This window comes from Pelobates fuscus, chromosome 4 (assembly GCF_036172605.1).
Source record: "Pelobates fuscus isolate aPelFus1 chromosome 4, aPelFus1.pri, whole genome shotgun sequence".
NCBI classification, from domain to species: Eukaryota; Metazoa; Chordata; class Amphibia; order Anura; family Pelobatidae; genus Pelobates; species Pelobates fuscus.
Window position 1 is genome coordinate 350,426,017 of NC_086320.1, and position 18,401 is coordinate 350,444,417.

The window sequence follows — 18,401 nt, forward strand, 5'->3', positions numbered from 1 at the left end:
TTTCCCATTATTTTTTAAAATTTTATATTAAATTAAATTTTTCTCCCCCCTTCCTGCTTACCTGTGTCCAGGGAGGGGGGAGATTCCAACCCTGGTGGTCAGGTGGTATGGGGGCCCCCCCTGGCTCCCTGTTACCGCAGAGGGGGCCCAGCAAACTGCTTCTCCTCTTCTCTTCTCTTCTCTTCTCTCTTCTAATAAATCTTGCGAGACCCTGTTACCATGGCAACGCTCCGCGGGTCTCGCAAGAGTTAATAGAAGAGAGAAGAGAAGAGGCAGTGGTGCTGTCTGGGCCCCCTCTGCGGAAACAGGGAGCTTGGTGCCCGCGGCTGCACACAAAGATCGCCCTGATGGTGGCCCTGGCTGTGTGTAAGGGTGCTGTGTGTGAGGGTGCTGTGTGTGTGTATGTGTAAGGGTGCTGTGTGTGTAAGGGTGCTGTTAGTGTGTGTGTGTGTGTGTATGTGTAAAGGTGCTGTGTGTAAGGGTGACGTATGTGTGTGGGTGCTGTATGTGTGTGGGTTCTGTATGTGTGAGGGTGCTGGTAGTGTGTGTGTGCTGTCTAAGGGTGCTTTGTGTGTGTGTATTGTGTGGGGGTGGGGGCACTGTTTACTTAATATCCCCCCTCCCTTCTTACCTTTTGTAGTGAGGAGGGCCATACTGCTGCCATCCCTGGTGGTCCAGTGGTGAGTGAACTCTAGCCCCGCATGGGGCTAGAGTTCACTCTTGCAAGATCTGAGCGTTGCCGCGGCAACGCTCCGACCTCACTAGAGGAACCCGGCGGAGCTGCTGGCTAGAGCTCCCCGAGTCCTCTCCTGCCTCCCTCCCTGCCTGTGGGCCGGTGAGGGAGATCAAAGATCACATAGCGCCACCGGCCTGCGGAGGCACACCCAGCACACCCCGTGTGCACGCCTATGAGCAACATCACGGGAGTCATTATTTTATCAATATTTTTTAAAAAAAATGGACATTGTAGGGGTTTACTTGCTAAAGACCAGATTTTGTATGGATGGACAAGATTCGGTTGTAATGACTGAATTCCAACCAGCAGGGCAATTCTCAGGGTTTTTTAAAGCCAATTATGGTCAGAATACGGTTAAACCGACTGAACATTCACCATTTGGCTGGATGCATTTGTTTTCAGGTTTAAAATCAGTGCTTTTCACATGCGAACCGAATACAAAGGATCTGGATTATTTACAAAGTGTCAGATAGAATGTACATTGGCAAAATATCGTTCATTTGCAAGCCAACAAAAATTTTAAGTACTATTTGCCCTCTGGAATCTCTTGCAGTCAGTGAGCACATAGTTAAAAACACTCAGTGGTCAAAGGGTTAACAATGTGGTACACCAAAAAGCCAATGAGGATCAATATGACCCCTGTATAATGGGGTTTTACAACTGCCCTTATGCTCCTGCCGGCAGTGCCACAGGTGGGGTTATGTCTACTGAACTGAGAGCAGCCATTGGCTGCACTGTTACTAAATCTATTGGCCAGATAGCTGTTGCTGCCCAGTTGTTAAGAAAGGCCAATTTGAATTGTAAATTACTGGGGGAGGAGCTGTTACCCCTTTGGCTTAAATTTATTAATGGGGCTTGGACAAGTCACATTTCCTTAAAGAGCACAAAATGGTTTTGTCCCATTCAGTGGCTATTTGCATATTTCTAAATAGACCCCAAACCTTTACATTTGACATCAGTTAAGCTTTCCACAAACAGCTAAATGTAGGATTTGTGTTTCAAATTTAGAATTCTATTAGGATTTCAATAAAATTAGCATTTACATCCTCCCTTCATGCTAACCAATCACAGTGCTCAAATTGACATTGAACGCATCAGAAGATCCTTAAACTAAATCCTGGACAACGTTGCGGAGTGGCATATTTTAATATGTGCTGTAACATGATAATAAATGTTAAAAGTAGATTTGTCCTGATCCTTAATATACTAAGAGGCCCAGTTGGAAGAGGAGCCATTAGTATTTTTTTGTTGTTGTGGCAGAGATGGATCGTGGCAGAAGATCTGTATGTTCCTCTCTTTAGTCTGTCATTGGCGGTACGATAGGCATGCAAAATCAGTGGAGGGTAAATGAACGTCAACTTATGCCTCTCTGAACACTCACTTTTCACATCGCTAGGGGCTTCGTAAAAGACTAGGAAAAGATTAACGAGATCCCCCAGGGGTCGTGTCTCAGCTATTTTGTAATATTGCTCTTTGGGAGAGAGTCACACAGTGGTGTAAGAGGGGGGAGAGTCACACAATAGGATAAGAAGAGGTAAAGAGATACAAGCAAGGCGGTGAGGGGGTCAAGACATACACAAAGTGGACAGGGAGGTCAGGAGTTACTCACAATGGGGTGTGACAGGTGCAGGTTGACCAAAAGGGGTGTGGAGTGACCCACAAAAATATGTAAAATAGGGGCCTGCTAACAGACAATTCTGCAATGGGTCCCAGTTAACAGGTTCACCTCTGTTACTGATAACTCACCGTCATTAAAATATTAACCAATGGACATCAAGGTTTTCAAATAGCTACTAATATAAAGACTTTCAGATTGCCATGGCACACTAGTCTGTGCTAGGATGAGAGAATAACAGTACTTTCATTCATAGCAAGTTAGCAGTGCAAATTAGAACTGGTCCATGAGCATGGGGTTGTTATGACAACAGGTTGCTTAGCAACAATAATCCTCCCGCATGACAACATAGTGCTATTTGGGTGACTCTTAAAGTTGTTACTTTAATAGACAGGTACAGGAATAGGAAATGTGAAATAAAAAACATAAAACTGTAAATGGCTGGTGTTGTCTGGGTAATGCTGACTGTACACACATGGTTAACAAACTTTTACAAAGCAGCAAAACATTGGAAAATGCTATGAATATTGGAAGTGTGTCTCAATTTATCTGATACTTGTTTAATATAATTTTTTTGTTTTTTGTTTTTGGGACATTATAGCAAGAAAGGTGATTAGTGCAAACAAACATATACAAAAATACGAGAAATAAGCAAAAGTGATCAGTCAGTGTCCAAAGGAGGACTAGGAATCCTTTGTTCCTCCAGTCTACGCCCTTTATACAGATATATCAACAACGAAAAAACATATTATTATCTTTTGTAAAGTATATTACTGGTATTTAACAGAAACTGAACATACAGTGAACATAGGCACCCAGGAACTAAAAATTGGAAAATTAAATAAAAATTCATAATTATATATAGGCTATGACTGTAGTTTTGGGAGTGGTTACCTGGCCTATATATACTCAGGAAACCCTCTTACCTGAGCCGTTGCTGTCCATTTAACTCTTTTCCTAGGTGACCAAGTCCAACCGCGCCAAATTCAAACTGCTTCCAAGCTCATGCCGCTTGTCTGACATCCAGAAGTGTAAAGTATATTCCATCCTCTGCATCTTTTCGCCGGCCTTGTGTGACTACAATTATTTAGATGTCTCTAAAGAGGTTTACCTCTTTAGAATACACATATAGTGCCTCCCGTTCTCCTTCGTACTATATGTATTTAACCCTCGAATAAATACAACCACCGCCTCCAAATCATCCGTTCTCATACAACCTCTGTTGCTTCATTCGACACAGATAAGATCCGTTATCACCTCATTCACCTTGTACAGCCTCTATTTTGGTAAGCATTTGGCCCGTCTATCAACCACACGACACACTTACTGAGTATCTATGTCATGCCCTCATTCGGCAGTTCGCGTTCTAACAATCATAATCAGGCCCTCATTCGCCCTCAACACATACACTCGCAATCTCCATAAGACGTTATGTTCTACGCACGGGTTTGTTAATTCAACCAGCCTACGCTTGGCTTACTTTCCTACGATAAATCATTATACAAACCTCCTATCATACCGTTAAACTTGTGTTATGCGCCATCACATACTATCCTTTTTTTCTCAAGAACATTCTCATTATTCAGGTCATCTATAATACTTTCTACATGATCTGAATTAGTAAATCAAGCACTGAGTTACTTGAGGTATGTTAGTTCTACTTATATTAACAAACTACAACCTCACATACATACGTAATCTATTCCATCCATAGATATTACACTTCACTACTTACACAAGAGTTAATCACTAACCATACTAACCATACGTTACGAGGTACATAGGTCCCCTCAATTGCTCAATACACATGTTACAACTCATACACACCTCTGGAGACAGAGGAACTGACTACAGGGTACAGGTACGGACCAATAGCCTAGCTTGAAATATTAATATTGTCCTGCGAGGCCAACACCCATCCTCAACACGGAGGTAACTCATCCATCGGCTCAAATCATAGCTAGAGCTTTATCTCACCCTCCTAATGAGTTTACTCCTTACCTATCATGGTCAATCATATTGAAACTTGTACAGTCACCGAGAGACCAACACCTTGCCACAATGTTAGGTGGCCTTGCCCCTAGGCCCAAATCATAGATAAAGCCTCTCACAGCTGCTTGGCACCTAGTAGGGCCTCACCATCCCCAGGTAGTCAGTATTCTGCCACCTGGCACTAGCTAGATGACCAGTTCCACTTTAACAACATAAAGTTATAAAGGGAACGGGATTTTCTCAAATTTTGCACACTATTATCTGACATATTTTATCTAATAATAATTGGTCTTTATACTGTGCCATTGGATATTTTTGCCTCCACATATTTTATTGTTTTGATAAACACCATAACCACTGCAAAATATATATCCTGAGACAGGGATTATACCATCTACGCTGAATACAGAAAAGCTCTTAGTAGCTCTTAAAAGTGTGTGTGCCTTTGTTATTTTTTTAAATTTTATATTTTTAAAGACATATTACACTATACCTGTGTTTTTGCGTTTTCTTTTTTTCTTGAGATATCTGATACCACACAGAAGCAATACCAAGTCTAAAATATATGTATATGACTTTTGCAGTATTATTGCACTTTAAGGTTATCTGGTTTACTGATTTACTGAAGCCTTTTATAGTAAACAGTGAACACCTAATTCTGTATCTATTTTCTACTGAATAAAGTGTGTCTTGAATTTATCCTTTTGCCCTCTTTATTTACAGGCCTACCACATATGTTGGTTTCGGCATACCACGACCGACTTTTGCTCCATATCACAACTTTTGTCCCTGACCACCTTACCGGCGAAACGCGCGTCAGGGTTTTTCTGATTCCTCCCAAATACTATACCCGCTGTATTTACAGTGATTACCTTTGACTTGTCTATTTTGTCTATTTTGGCTAGCAGTCATTTAGATTTTGCGTACGTCGGGAGGGGAATCAATGATTTAGCTGCACGCATGACTTAAAGCTATAACGCTCGCGGCATATCGACATCTGGTGATGTGTATAAGTTAACACACCATACTAACTTAGGCTTTAGATATTAAGACACTAGCTAGATAATTCTATTACCAGAGAGGTGCCCTTGAAGGCACGAATGCATTTTAAGGATAGATTCTTTCTCCTTCTTCTCTCTCTACTACTGGTACAGTGGCGTACATACCAGGGTCGCAGGGGTCACGGCTGCGACCGGGCCCGGCCCACCAGGGGGACCGGCCACCCCTGCGACCCTGTATGTACCCACAGGGCCAGCCTCTTCTCCTGAGGGGGGCCTGAAGCCGGCCACCTCCGGGCCCCCCGAGGCTGGCCCTGCTTACACCCGGCGGGCAGTCAGGCTGGCCGGTGCGCGAGGGAGCACTCTCCCCTGAGTGCTTCCTCTTCAGCTCCCTCGCGCACCGCACTGATACCGGAGCCGGAAGATGACGTCATCTTCCGGCGCCGGCATCCCTACGCGGCGCGCGAGGGAGCTGAAGAGGAAGCACTCAGGGGAGAGTGCTCCCTCGCGCACCGGCCAGCCTGACTGCCCGCCTAGGAGCCCAGCAGCACCACTGGACCCCAGGGAATCCCCTCAGCACTCCAAAAGGTAGGGAGGCTGGGGGGATTAAATAAAAAAAAAAAACATGTGTAAGTGTGTGTGTGTGTGTGTTAGTGTGTGTGAGTGAGTGTGTGTGAGTGTAAGTGTGTGAGTGTTAGTGTTTGAGTGTTAGTGTGTGAGTGTTAGTGTGTGAGTGTTAGTGTGTGAGTGTTAGTGTGTGTGTGTTAGTGTGTGTGTTAGTGTGTGTGTTAGTGTGTGTGAGTGAGTGTGTGTGAGTCTTAGTGTGTGAGTGTTAGTGTGTGTGTGTGTTAGTGTGTGTGTGAGTGAGTGTGTGTGAGTGAGTGTGTGTGAGTGTTAGTGTGTGAGTGTTAGTGTGTGAGTGTTAGTGTGTGTGTGTTAGTGTGTGTGTGTGTTAGTGTGTGTGAGTGAGTGTGTGTGAGTGTTAGTGTGTGAGTGTTAGTGTGTGTCTTAGTGTGTGTGTGTGAGTGAGTGTGTGTGAGTGTTAGTGTGTGAGTGTTAGTGTGTGAGTGTTAGTGTGTGAGTGTTAGTGTGTGAGTGTTAGTGTGTGAGTGTTAGTGTGTGTGTTAGTGTGTGTGTGTGTGTGTTAGTGTGTGAGTGTTAGTGTGTGTGTGTGTGTGTTAGTGTGAGTGTTAGTGTGTGTGTGTGTGTCAGTGAGTGTGTTACTGTGTGTGTCTGTTACTGAGTGTGTTTGTGTGTGTGTGTTAGTGAGTCTGTTTGAGGTCTGTTAGTGAGTGTGTGTTTGTCAGTGAGAGTGTATGTTTTGTAAGTGAGTGTGTATGTATGTCTGCCGCTGAGTGTGTCTCTGTCAGTAAATGTGTGTGTCTGTTAGCTAGTGTGTATGCATTTGTTCGTGAGAGTGTGTGTGTGTCTTCAGCACTTACCTTTCTCCAGCGCCGGACTCCCATGGCGCTGGGGATCCCTCCGCCTCTCAGCTCCGAATGCGCATGCACGGCAAGAGCCGTGCACGCATTCAAACCGCCCATAGGAAAGCATTACTCAATGCTTTCCTATGGACGTTCAGTGTCTTAAAATGGCGGAAGCGCCTCTAGCGGCTGTCAGTGAGACAGCCACTAGAGGCTGGATTAACCCTCAGTGAAACATAACAGTTTCTCTGAAACTGCTATGCTTTCAGCTGCAGGGTTAAAACTAGAGGGACCTGACACCCAGACCACTTCATTGAGCTGATGTGATCTGGGTGTCTGTAGTGGTCCTTTAAGTGTGTGTGCATCTGCATGCACTGGCGTACATACCGCGGTCGCAGCCCTGCAACCCATGCGACCAGGTGCCCGCCGCCATGTGTTGCTGCCCCAGCCCGCACAGAGTAAGCGCGGGGGGGCCCACGGATCAATTTTCGCACCGGGGCCCCATGGGTCATGTGTACGCCACTGTACTGGTAGCTAGTTCTCTCACCTGATAGGTGCCCTTGAAGGCACAGAAATATCTTTACTCTCTCTCCTTTTCTATCTATGTTGGGGATGATACAAAATTTAACCAACCTAAGAGGTACTCTCTCAGGCATAGAGTTCGTATCCACAAGCAACATTAGAAAGTATCTCTGTGTTGTTACACGACTGTAGTGCTAATTTTTTCATCAAATTGTAACAGATTTTCTTTTACGAACTATAGCAGCAGAGAGTTTCTATATTTTTAGAGCCTGACATTTACGGTATGTTTTTGTGTGGACATATGATTGCAGCACCAAATTCATTTTGAGACATTTTGCAATAGAGTATCTTTTACCAACTGTAGCAGTAGATAGTCTCTGTTCTAAAGAGTGTGATTTACTTAAACTTAGTACTAACTGCAACAGTATATTAATTGCAACAGTCGATAATCTCTATTTGGAGCTGGACGTTTAGGTCCTTTCAAACACTCGGACATCTCAAACAGCATCTCCGTTTTTTTTTATGCTGTTTGTTCGTTTTAAATCTTACATTTCTGCATATCATCTCCTTGTGTCTTTTTATGTATATATTTAGACATATTAAGAATAATTGCATCAAATGATCACTTTGTATTTAGTTCACGATTAAAAGTTATATTTTATTATATACACCTTAGGCAGTGTTCCTTTCTCTTTTACAGTCAAGCCATAAGAATCGCTTTTCCCACAGAATTTGTGTGGGAAAAGCAAGTCTCATGGCTTGACTGGTGTGAAGAATTTTGTTTAACATTGTATTAACTATATATATATATATATATATATATATATATATATATATATATATATATATATATATATATATATATACATATATATGTATATATATATGTATATATATATGTATATATATATATATATATATATATATATATATATATATATATACACACACATCAAATAACAGCAGCACTCATGGATCTTTAGCTTCAAAATGTTTTTTCTTTGCATTCTCAGGTACATATAGGTGATCGACTGTTAAAGTCTTGATAAAACTGAAACATTAATTCACCTGCATATACCTGGGAATGCAATAAAGATGATGAACACTTGTGAGTATATCTTGCTTTTGTCTGTGACCTATATGAGCACCTGGGCGTAAATAAAGAATTAATGCCGTGGAGTGCAAAGGTTCTGTGATATATATATATATATATATATATATATATATATATATATATACATACTGTGACCGAAAGCAAGGAATTGTGCTGGAGGAAATCTATATTTCTCCCCAGATTTTGCAAGGTTCCTACTTTGTGTAATTAGCCCCAGGGAAATGTGTTATGTTAAAATGAATATTGCACTTTAAATATGTGTATATTTGGGCCCTGGGGTGGAGCACTTGGAGAGTAGGGTGGGCCCGTGCTCCACTCCACATTTTGGAAGTTGCTTGGAACCTACAGGTGAGAAGTCCAGTTCCAGAGTTTGAATCCTAATTTAACTCACCTGAAAAGGATTGTCAATTACCGGTGCTATTAAGTACTCCCCTGCCAAAGGAAGGAGGGAGATTGTGTTTGGTTTCTGTGAGTGGAAACAGAGAGCTGAAAACCTGAAACAGTAAGGTTGTTGTTTATGTTGGGAAATGGACAAGCCATCCATCCCAGTTAGCCAATTATTTTGTTTAGTTAGGGCTCAGAAGAGCAAGGATTTTGTTACAACCTTTTATACCTTACTGTGCATTTATTTTGGAACCACAATAAAAAGAGCAAGTCCTTTTACCTCATCCAGCGTGTGAAGTGTCTCTAAATCCTGAAAAGACTATGTGTAACACCCCAATCCCAGGACAAGGTACCAAGTGAAAGGAGTACTTTTGTCACAATGCATACATACATACATACTCATATGCATATATTGAAACAAAGGAAGAGCACTTGGAAGAGCTCTTTTCAGTCCAATTGTAAGCTTTTATCAGAATATTGCATAGCATGGAGTGGGCTTTCTAATCCACTGTCTCCCATAAATCTCTCATTAATTATTTTTTTGTATGCAGATGTGCAGTACCGTGTTTCCCCGAAAATAGGACCTACCCCGAAAATAAGCCCTAGCCGAATTTTCGGGGTGGGTTGCAATATAAGCCCTACCCCGAAAATAAGACCTAGGCATTTTACCTTTGCGGCCCGGCGGGATTTCCTTCTTCTATGAGGAGGAGGGGGAGGAGCGTTGCGGGCCGCGGCATCGCGCAGCGTGATGACGACGTGCGCAGCGTGATGACGACGTGCGCAGCGCCGTCAGTCTGCCTTCACGGATCTTCAGCGGAAGGATCCATTCCGGGCGGTGAGGCACCCAGTGGTCGGACTCTTTGAACTGTGAGTAGATACCGGTATTTTATGTCTGGGACTTAATTAATTAAGGGGGGGGGGTGAATTAATTAAAGGGGGGTGGATTAATTAAACGGGGGGTGGTTTAATTAAAGGGAGGGTGGAATTAAAGGGGTGGTGGAATTAGAGGGGGTGGATTAATTAGAGGGGGTGGATTTATTAAAGAGGGGGGTGGATTTATTAAAGAGGGGGGTGGATTAATTAGAGGGGGTTGTGGATTAATTAGAGGGGGGTGTGGATTAATTAGAGGGGGGGTGGATTAATTAGAGGGGTGTGTGGATTAATTAGATGGGGTGTGTGGATTAATTAGAGGGGGGTGTGGATTAATTAGAGGGGGGTGTGGATTAATTAGAGGGGGTGGATTTATTAAAGAGGGGGGTGGATTAATTAAAGGGGGGTGGATTAATTAAAGGGAGGGTGGATTAATTAAAGGGGTGGTGGAATTAGAGGGGGTGGATTAATTAGAGGGGGTGGATTTATTAAAGGGGGGGTGGATTAATTAAAGGGGGGGAGGATTAATTAAAGGGAGGGTGGATTAATTAAAGGGGTGGTGGATTAATTAGAGGGGGTGGGTTAATTAGAGGGAGGGTGAATTAATTAAAGGCGGGTGGTTTAATTAAAGGGGTGGTGGATTAATTAAAGGGGTGGTGGATTAATTAGAGGGGGGTGTGGATTAATTAAAGGGGGTGGATTAATTAGAGGGGTGGATTTATTAAAGAGGGGGGTGGATTAATTAAAGGGGTGGTGGATTAATTAGAATGGGGTGGATTTATTAAAGGGGGGTGGATTAATTAAAGGGGGGGGTTCAATGTACATACCGGTACCGTAAATAAATAAGCCCTACCCTGAAAATAAGCCCTAGTGTGTTTTGTGTGACTAAAATTAATATAAGACCCGGTCTTATTTTCGGAGAAACACGGTATATCCAAATATTCTCAACAACTTGGCTTTGAAAAAAAAAAAAAAGAAAAGATGGTAACCTCTTGCTATTTTAAAAATAAACTCATTGATTTGGTTTTTTTCTTGACCAATAGTCCACTTAATTCTTCATTATATTTCATAGATTTAATTTATGATAAAGTCATACGATGACACACAGCATGAGAAAGTGGACATAGAGATCATATATTTTTTATTTTCAAACATCAAGTAAATTCACACCACCTGAATCCTGCCAAGTTATGGTATGTTTTTTTTCATCGTAAGTTTCGTATGTTCTATTCCCACCTTTATGTTTTACTCTTTCTCTCAATTTTCTAGTCATCTACTCTCTCACTCCCACTGCAGACGTATTAGTCACACATTTTAAAAGAAAATGTATTGTTTCAAACAAAAATATTGTGGGATTTAAGTGTGAATGTAAGTAGTTTCGTATAAGTGACTGAATATCTGTGTTTGACGAGCTTTGCACCCACATCCGTACCGGTGAAATGTCTGACTCTACTGTACGTACAAAGCTGTGAACCTAAAATCAGAAGAGTGACAGATTGACGTAGGATCAGAACTGCGAAGGAGCAGAGCAAATTATACTGGAGTGTTTGTGTAAGAAATAATGGCAATATATTATACGGCTTCCTTTATGTTACATATAGAGTTATAGATACTGCAATTCACGTAAAAGGCAGATAACTCTGAATATATCTTCATTTCAGGACATTGCAGTTTCGACTTTTATTGAACATTTTATTAATGTATAAAGTGCTAGTGACACACATGGCACATGACAGAATTAGCAACAATTATCTGCATTCGAAAACTGAAGAATTATAGCTACAAAAATGCCCCCAAATTCTGCAATCCGTGTCTGTTGTCTGTAAGGCAGATCATTGCAAACTGGAGACAATCCACATATGAACTAATTATAGATCATGCATTGATGCTGAATGTAACATGTATTAAACAGTTAAAGCAAAGACAATTTCACATTGTTATTCCTGCATTTTCTGCAAAGCCCCATTCTCTATTTACATTTTTGTATGTAGAGCTGTCAGACTCTGTCATGTGATTGTGCCTTCGACTCCTCCACGATAAGCTATGAAGGATGCTGCAAGGGGAGGCGGGGTCTCATATAGTATGCACACAACCCAGTGCGCATGCGGCATACAAATATATATAATGTAGCAAATGTTAGATATTTTTGGACTTTGACAAATGCACAGATCAGTTACCAGGGACAAACCCACAGGTTCAATATAGGATGGACACTATGGTTCCATAATGCTCACATTATGGTGATGTGATCCATATATAAGGAAGGGAGTCATACCACATGGCCCTAATGGTCTTGTAATGGGTTAGTGTAGAATAATATTATTATTATTATTATTATAGAATCCTACAGGTATGTAGGCGAGTTTGGGAGAAATTGATCCAGTATTTACATTTAAATTATTAAATCTGTTATAAATTACTCTATTGTTTTTTAGGGGAACATACTTTATATACTTGTACAAATATAATAATAATAATAATTATATTATTATATAGTTTTTCGGGCTTTTCTGCTTCATCTTTTCAAAAGAATAGAACAATAGTTCCGTGCTAACTAATGTTGATTCTCTGCATATTTGGCGTCTGATGTCAGCACACACAACGTGCTTGCGACAGACAGCCAATGGCGACATGAACCCAACTCCTTGCTGCCCATGTCCCCCATCAATCCGTTTGACCTGACATCGATTCCCATGAAATGAGAGGGAGTGACATCAGTGGAGGATGATTAGGCTGCAGGAAGAACTTGACCTCAGTGCTGGAATAGAGGTAAGTTTTAGATATTTTCTTTTTATTTGGGTACAGGTGGACCAGTATAAGAAAGTTACTTTTTCCAAACACTTTTCTTTTTTTTAATAACTCTAAGTAATATTTTTTTTACATTTATTTTATAGTTGTGTTTATGGAATGATGGGAACCAGTTTCAATATATTTTAGAAATCCTATTGGAAATAATTGGTGCTATAATTGGATTTTAAATATACTAAATTTACCTAATCTGTATGTTTTTCTTTTTTCACTTACAACATTACATCTTGGGAATATATTGGCACCTGGTAGAGTGCAAAGTGTGAAATGAGAAGCGATTGCATATTTAACTCTCTAAAATGGATTTTTCCCTGTGACAAGTGACGGCTCATTGAAGCCTGATAATCTGTTGTATGGAAATGGCTGGTCACGTGAGTGTGCTAGGGCCATTTTAGGAACTCTTGCGGCCTCAGGCATAATTGTGAAATGAGACTTCACTTCTGGAAATGTATTTTTCATTGCACAGCACTATTGGCATTGGTAAATTGAAATGAAAATTCATTTTATGTTCTGCTCTGCTGTGTGCATATTCAGAATGTCTTCCCTAAAAGTTATAAACAAAGATACATTTTATGCAGTGGCATAAAACCTACAGCACTTTTTAATTGGAAAATAAAACCTTAATTCAAATATACAAAGTTAATTGAATGGTCGTGCATATCTTTTTGCTTATATTCTATTTCTGGGATAACATAGGTCTTTAATTATTTTGTATGTCTTTATCCTTACAAAAGTAACAAGACCAGGACGTTTTAGGTTTCACCCTGCGTCTCTCTTTCTCTCTTGATCAATCTGTTTTTACTCAGGAAGGGTGGAGGGCACCACTGCTGAGTTTTGACCACAACTGTGCTTCTTAATCCTCAAGGCACACCAACAGTTCATGATAAACATTTTCCAAATCGGTTCCTGAAACACCCGGAAAGCAAATTTCACCTTAAGTTTAGAGGGCCACGCCACACGCATAAAGCACTTAAGCTTGTGTTTATAGGTGAGAAGTATCCTACTGTAACTGTAGTTTATAATTAAATCATAAAGTAATTACAAAAAATTGTATAATTAAATTATGGAACCCTCCCACCCCCTGGCTGTCAAGTAGACAGCCAGGGAGGTTTGCTACCTCCTTCCATTGGCTCCCCTAAGCTAATATGCATGGTCTCCTTGAGTGCGCCTGCCTCCTCCCTCACAGACCTCAGAGGACCTCCAATTTTACATACTTAAACTGCATTGAATCTGGGAGACAGCCTCTAGAGGCAGTCTTAACCCTGCAATAGCAACACTGCAGTTTCAGTAGAACTGCAATGTTTCGGACTGCAGGGTTAAGGGAACAGGGGCATTTCAATAAGATGAAGTTGTCTGGGTGCCTATAGTATCCTTTTATAATACATTTTCAATACATGTCTTGGCTTCTCTTTGCTCTATAAAGTGGCCGCCTTAATGCCCTCTTTTGTTGGAAGAACTGTTTACTTGAGACCATGCAGGTAATCACAGCTAGTGTGTGATCACAATCTTTGATATAATGCACAAATTCCAGGCATCCTCAACAATTGAACTCTGACTGCTTATGTTATTCATTGTACATAGTTGAGTAAATGGAACTTTTAAGACTATATGATGGCTCTCCCTATGCAGCAAGGATAAGTTAGGATATGCACTGAAAAAAGATATCCACCGTTATGTGTTTTTGTACGAAATAACACCCAAAGAGGCCATAGTGTGTGCATTTTTAAAAATTTTAGTAGTCAAGAATTATGATAGCTTTCATTTAAGAAATGGCCAAATAATGACGGCTAGTTGTCTGGGCCACAGCATCTCCAAGTGGCAAGTGTTGTGCGGTGTTCCCGGAATGCAGTAGTTGGTATCTACCAAAAGTGGTGCAAGGAAATATAACCAGTGAACCAGTGTCATGGTCATCGGTGCCCATTGTCATTGATGCACGTGGGGAGCGAAGGCTAGCCTGTCTGGTCTGATCACACAGAAAAGCTGCTGTAGCTCAATTTGCTGAAACAATGCTGACAACGATGGAAAGTCTGAATGCACAGTGCATCACATACTAGTCAGAGTGTCCATGAGACTTCTATCCACTGACAAAGGCATCTTCAGTGGGGACGTGAGTGTCAGAACTGGACAATAAAGCGATGGAATAAGGTTACTTGGTCAGATAAATTATGTTTTCTTTTAAATCAGATGGATGGCTAAGTGTGTGTGCCTCATTTACCTGGGGGAAGAAATGGCAGCAGGATGCACTATGGGAAATAGGCAGGATGGCAGAGCCAATATTATGCTCTGAACAATATTCTGCTGGGAAACCTTGGGTCCTGGCATTCCTATGGATGTTCAAAATACACAAAGATGTGGAATAGGTGGCGCTTTTTTGTATTCGTGTACAATTTAAAGAAAATAGCCGCTAAAACACTCCGTGGGTACTCCTATAAAACCCACCACATATAAAAGATCACCAAAAATCAACAATGAAAACCTGCGTTTTCTTGAGTGTAGCGCTAAATGTGATAGAATAATACAATAGTGAATAGTGCTCTTAATTGCACTTACCCTCTTTTATACACTTGTATGCATGAAAAAAAGGGAAAAAATAGACAAATAATTGTGCAGTATGTTTAAGCTGGATTAGAAAATTTTTTTTTTGTGAATTCTGAAGATAGAGTCAAGTTCACTCACATTTGTTAGAGCCTTTTATAGATATAGGGCTCTAAACTTCCTGGCATCTGTGTCTTTTAGGGTAGACCACACGACCCCCCTCTCACGATATACGTATACGTGTTTTCCTCCAAGTTTAGATAGAAAAAGAGACACAGGTAATCTGATCTGAGCGTAGTATTTCCAAATACTGTAAATATCAATGAAAGAATAAGATATAGTATTGCTCACCTTTTTTAGAGCCTTTGTTAACCGGCTCTAAGTGTATTAGCCTAGTGTCAATTTGTGGGGTGACACTACCCCTTTCTGGAATCACTTCGACAGGATACAGCAAAGAAGGTTGAGTATAAAAATATATTTATTATAAAATGAATATTCTAAAATTATGTATACAGTTTTACTAGAAAATAATAAAATCTGAAATATCATATGTAAAATACAAATATTTGTTGCCAAAACGCGTTTCGCCGTCACACGGCTTCCTCAGTCGGCTTCTGATCTTCTTCTGAATAAAATCGCTTATATGTCTTTAAATCGACCGCCAAAATCTCCTGATTTTTAGTCCGGTGTGTTTCCAGTGGCTCGGGTTGATGTCGTCGCGTCACTTCCGGTCCTCCGTACTACATCTCCCATGGTGCTGTGCGGATCTCGGCGTCACTTCCGGTGTGTGTCAGCGGTGTTATGGGAAATTGAGTCCAAAGTGACATCGTTGTATAGTTCGTTTTTAGTCCGTGATTGTATTTTAAGCATATAAATCATATGTTCCGGGTAGAAGTAGAACGAGATAATTGTAACGTTAGTATTCAGGAACAATTTGACAGAAAAGTGCAATTATTGAGATGACAATAAATAGAAATAAAATTATAAAAACAGAGAATAATCTATTATAGATTTGTCTATATTTAATTCCTTTGTTTAGTGTCATATGTCCACCTCTGCAGGTTTGGCCGGGGGTTGTTTTTATCCTTTAAACAGTGAAAATGGAATACGATAAAGGGGCAATAGAAGTAATTGGATCCCTTAATATTTCTAGCAGCATATATTTTGAAGATTCTCAGGGTTACAAGTTATTTCTATTCTAAAGAGTGTGGAATTTGTTCTGACATAAAAAAGTCTCTGAGTCTTTTCCAATATGGGTTGTGATCATATGAATGTCCTTAATTGTTATTTAGTCTGGGGTGGGAAACGATATTAGTAATGTGATATATTAGTAATAAAGTTTTTTGGAGAATACAGTCTGTTGAAGGAATATTTGACTTTGAATTAGTCTTTGAGTTTATTTTCAAGAAATTCTTAATTTGGTTAAGGTGCAATTGCTGTAGGCGTAAAATTCTTAGAAGGGTTTGGTTTTAAAAATTAAGATTTTAAAATTTAAAATTTTAAAAAGATCTTTTTTATAAATATGAACTGGACCTCACCTTTTTTAAAAAATTATTAAAAAGTCTAAAAGGTTAAGAGGTTAAAGGAAATGGCAAAGTTCGAAATCCGCATTCAAACCATGGGGGGCTAGGGTGTTCAAATTAAAAATCCACTTTGTCTCGATTTTTCCTAGCTTCTTTGTTTCATCCTCCCCTCTCCAATTTAAGGTGATTTTCTGTATAGCTGAAAAACTTAGAAATTGGGGATCGTTGTTGTGTACCTCTTTGAAATGGTTGGAAACGCTATGTTTATCATATCCTCTCTTTATGTTTCGTATGTGTTCATTTATTCTCACGTATAAAGGACGCTTGGTTCTGCCCACATATAGGAGATTGCAGGAACATTGTAGTAGATATATCACTCTCTTTGAAAAACATGTAGTCATTTCTCGTATTTTGTATTTGTTTTCTTTTTTTGAATCCGAAAATTCTATAACGTGTCTTTTTACACTCTTTGTGTTTTTACAGGCTGAGCATAGGCCACAGCCGAAAAAACCTTTCTTTTGAAAGAAAGGGGTGGGTTTTTTGTCTTTTATATGGTTGTGTACTAGTTTTTGTTTCAGATTGGGTGCTCCCCTGTATATAAATCTAGGCTTCTCTGGTAGAATCGAGTACAGCATTGGGTCGTTCCTAAGCATCGGCCAGTGTTTACTAATTATTCGTTTTATTCTGTTACTTTCTTGATTAAAATTACTAATGAAGGGTAGGATGTTATGTTCTTTTGTGGTTTTCTGTTTATATTTCAATAGAGAGGACCTGTCCATTGTTTCTATTTGTTTAATAGTGTCCACAAGGGATTTTTCTTCATAACCCTTCTCTATAAACTGTTCTTTTATTCTTATGGCTTGGGTTCCAAACGTGCTTATGTCTGTGCAATTTCTGCGGATCCTCATTATCTGTGCTTTTGGGATATTTTTTAACCAGGGTGAAAAATGGCAGCTGTTTAGAAAAATGTAATTGTTTACATCTACTGATTTAAAAAAGGTTTTTGTCTTAATTTGGTTTTCTTCTATAAAAATTGTGAGATCTAAAAAATTTACGCTTTCTTTACTGTATTCCGTAGTTAATTTAATTCCCCAGTCATTGGTGTTTAAAAAAGTTAAAAATGACTTTAAAAGATCCTCTGAGCCCTTCCAAATAAAAAATATATCATCTATGTACCGCTTGTAGGAGACCAGGTTCGTCTCCCAGTCCTTGTTGTTATTTATGAATCTCTCCTCCCAAAATGCCATGAAGAGATTTGCATAGCTAGGAGCGAACCTGGTCCCCATAGCAGTACCGACTTTTTGTAAAAAGAATTCGTTGTTAAACCAAAAATAGTTATTATTTAAAATGAGTTCTATTCCCTCTGTTATAAAATTAATTTGTTCATCTGGATAAAAATCATCATTCTTCAGAAAAAATTGTGTGGCTTCTATTCCTCTAGTGTGTGAGATGATTGTGTATAGTGAGCTCACATCTGCGGTGACTAGAATGTAGTCTGGTTCCCACTGTATTTCTTGTAAAATTTGAATAATATTGAGTGTGTCTTTGAGGTAGTTTCTAGTTTTTTGTACGATTGGTTGTAGGCACTTATCCAGGTATTCCGATAGTCTACTTGATATCGAGCCTATGCCTGAGACTATCGGTCTACCTGGAGGATTGGTGGCATTTTTGTGGATTTTTGGTAAATGATAAAAAACAGGGATTTTTGGTTTCATGATGTTGAGGTATTTATATTCTTTTTCATTTAATATCTCTATTTCTTTTCCCCTCTGTAATAAATTTTCAAATTTTGTCTTAATGGTAAATGTCGGGTTTCCTGGTAACTTTTCATATGTGTCCCCATCTCCAACTAGTCTTAGGCCTTCTTGTAGATAATCCTC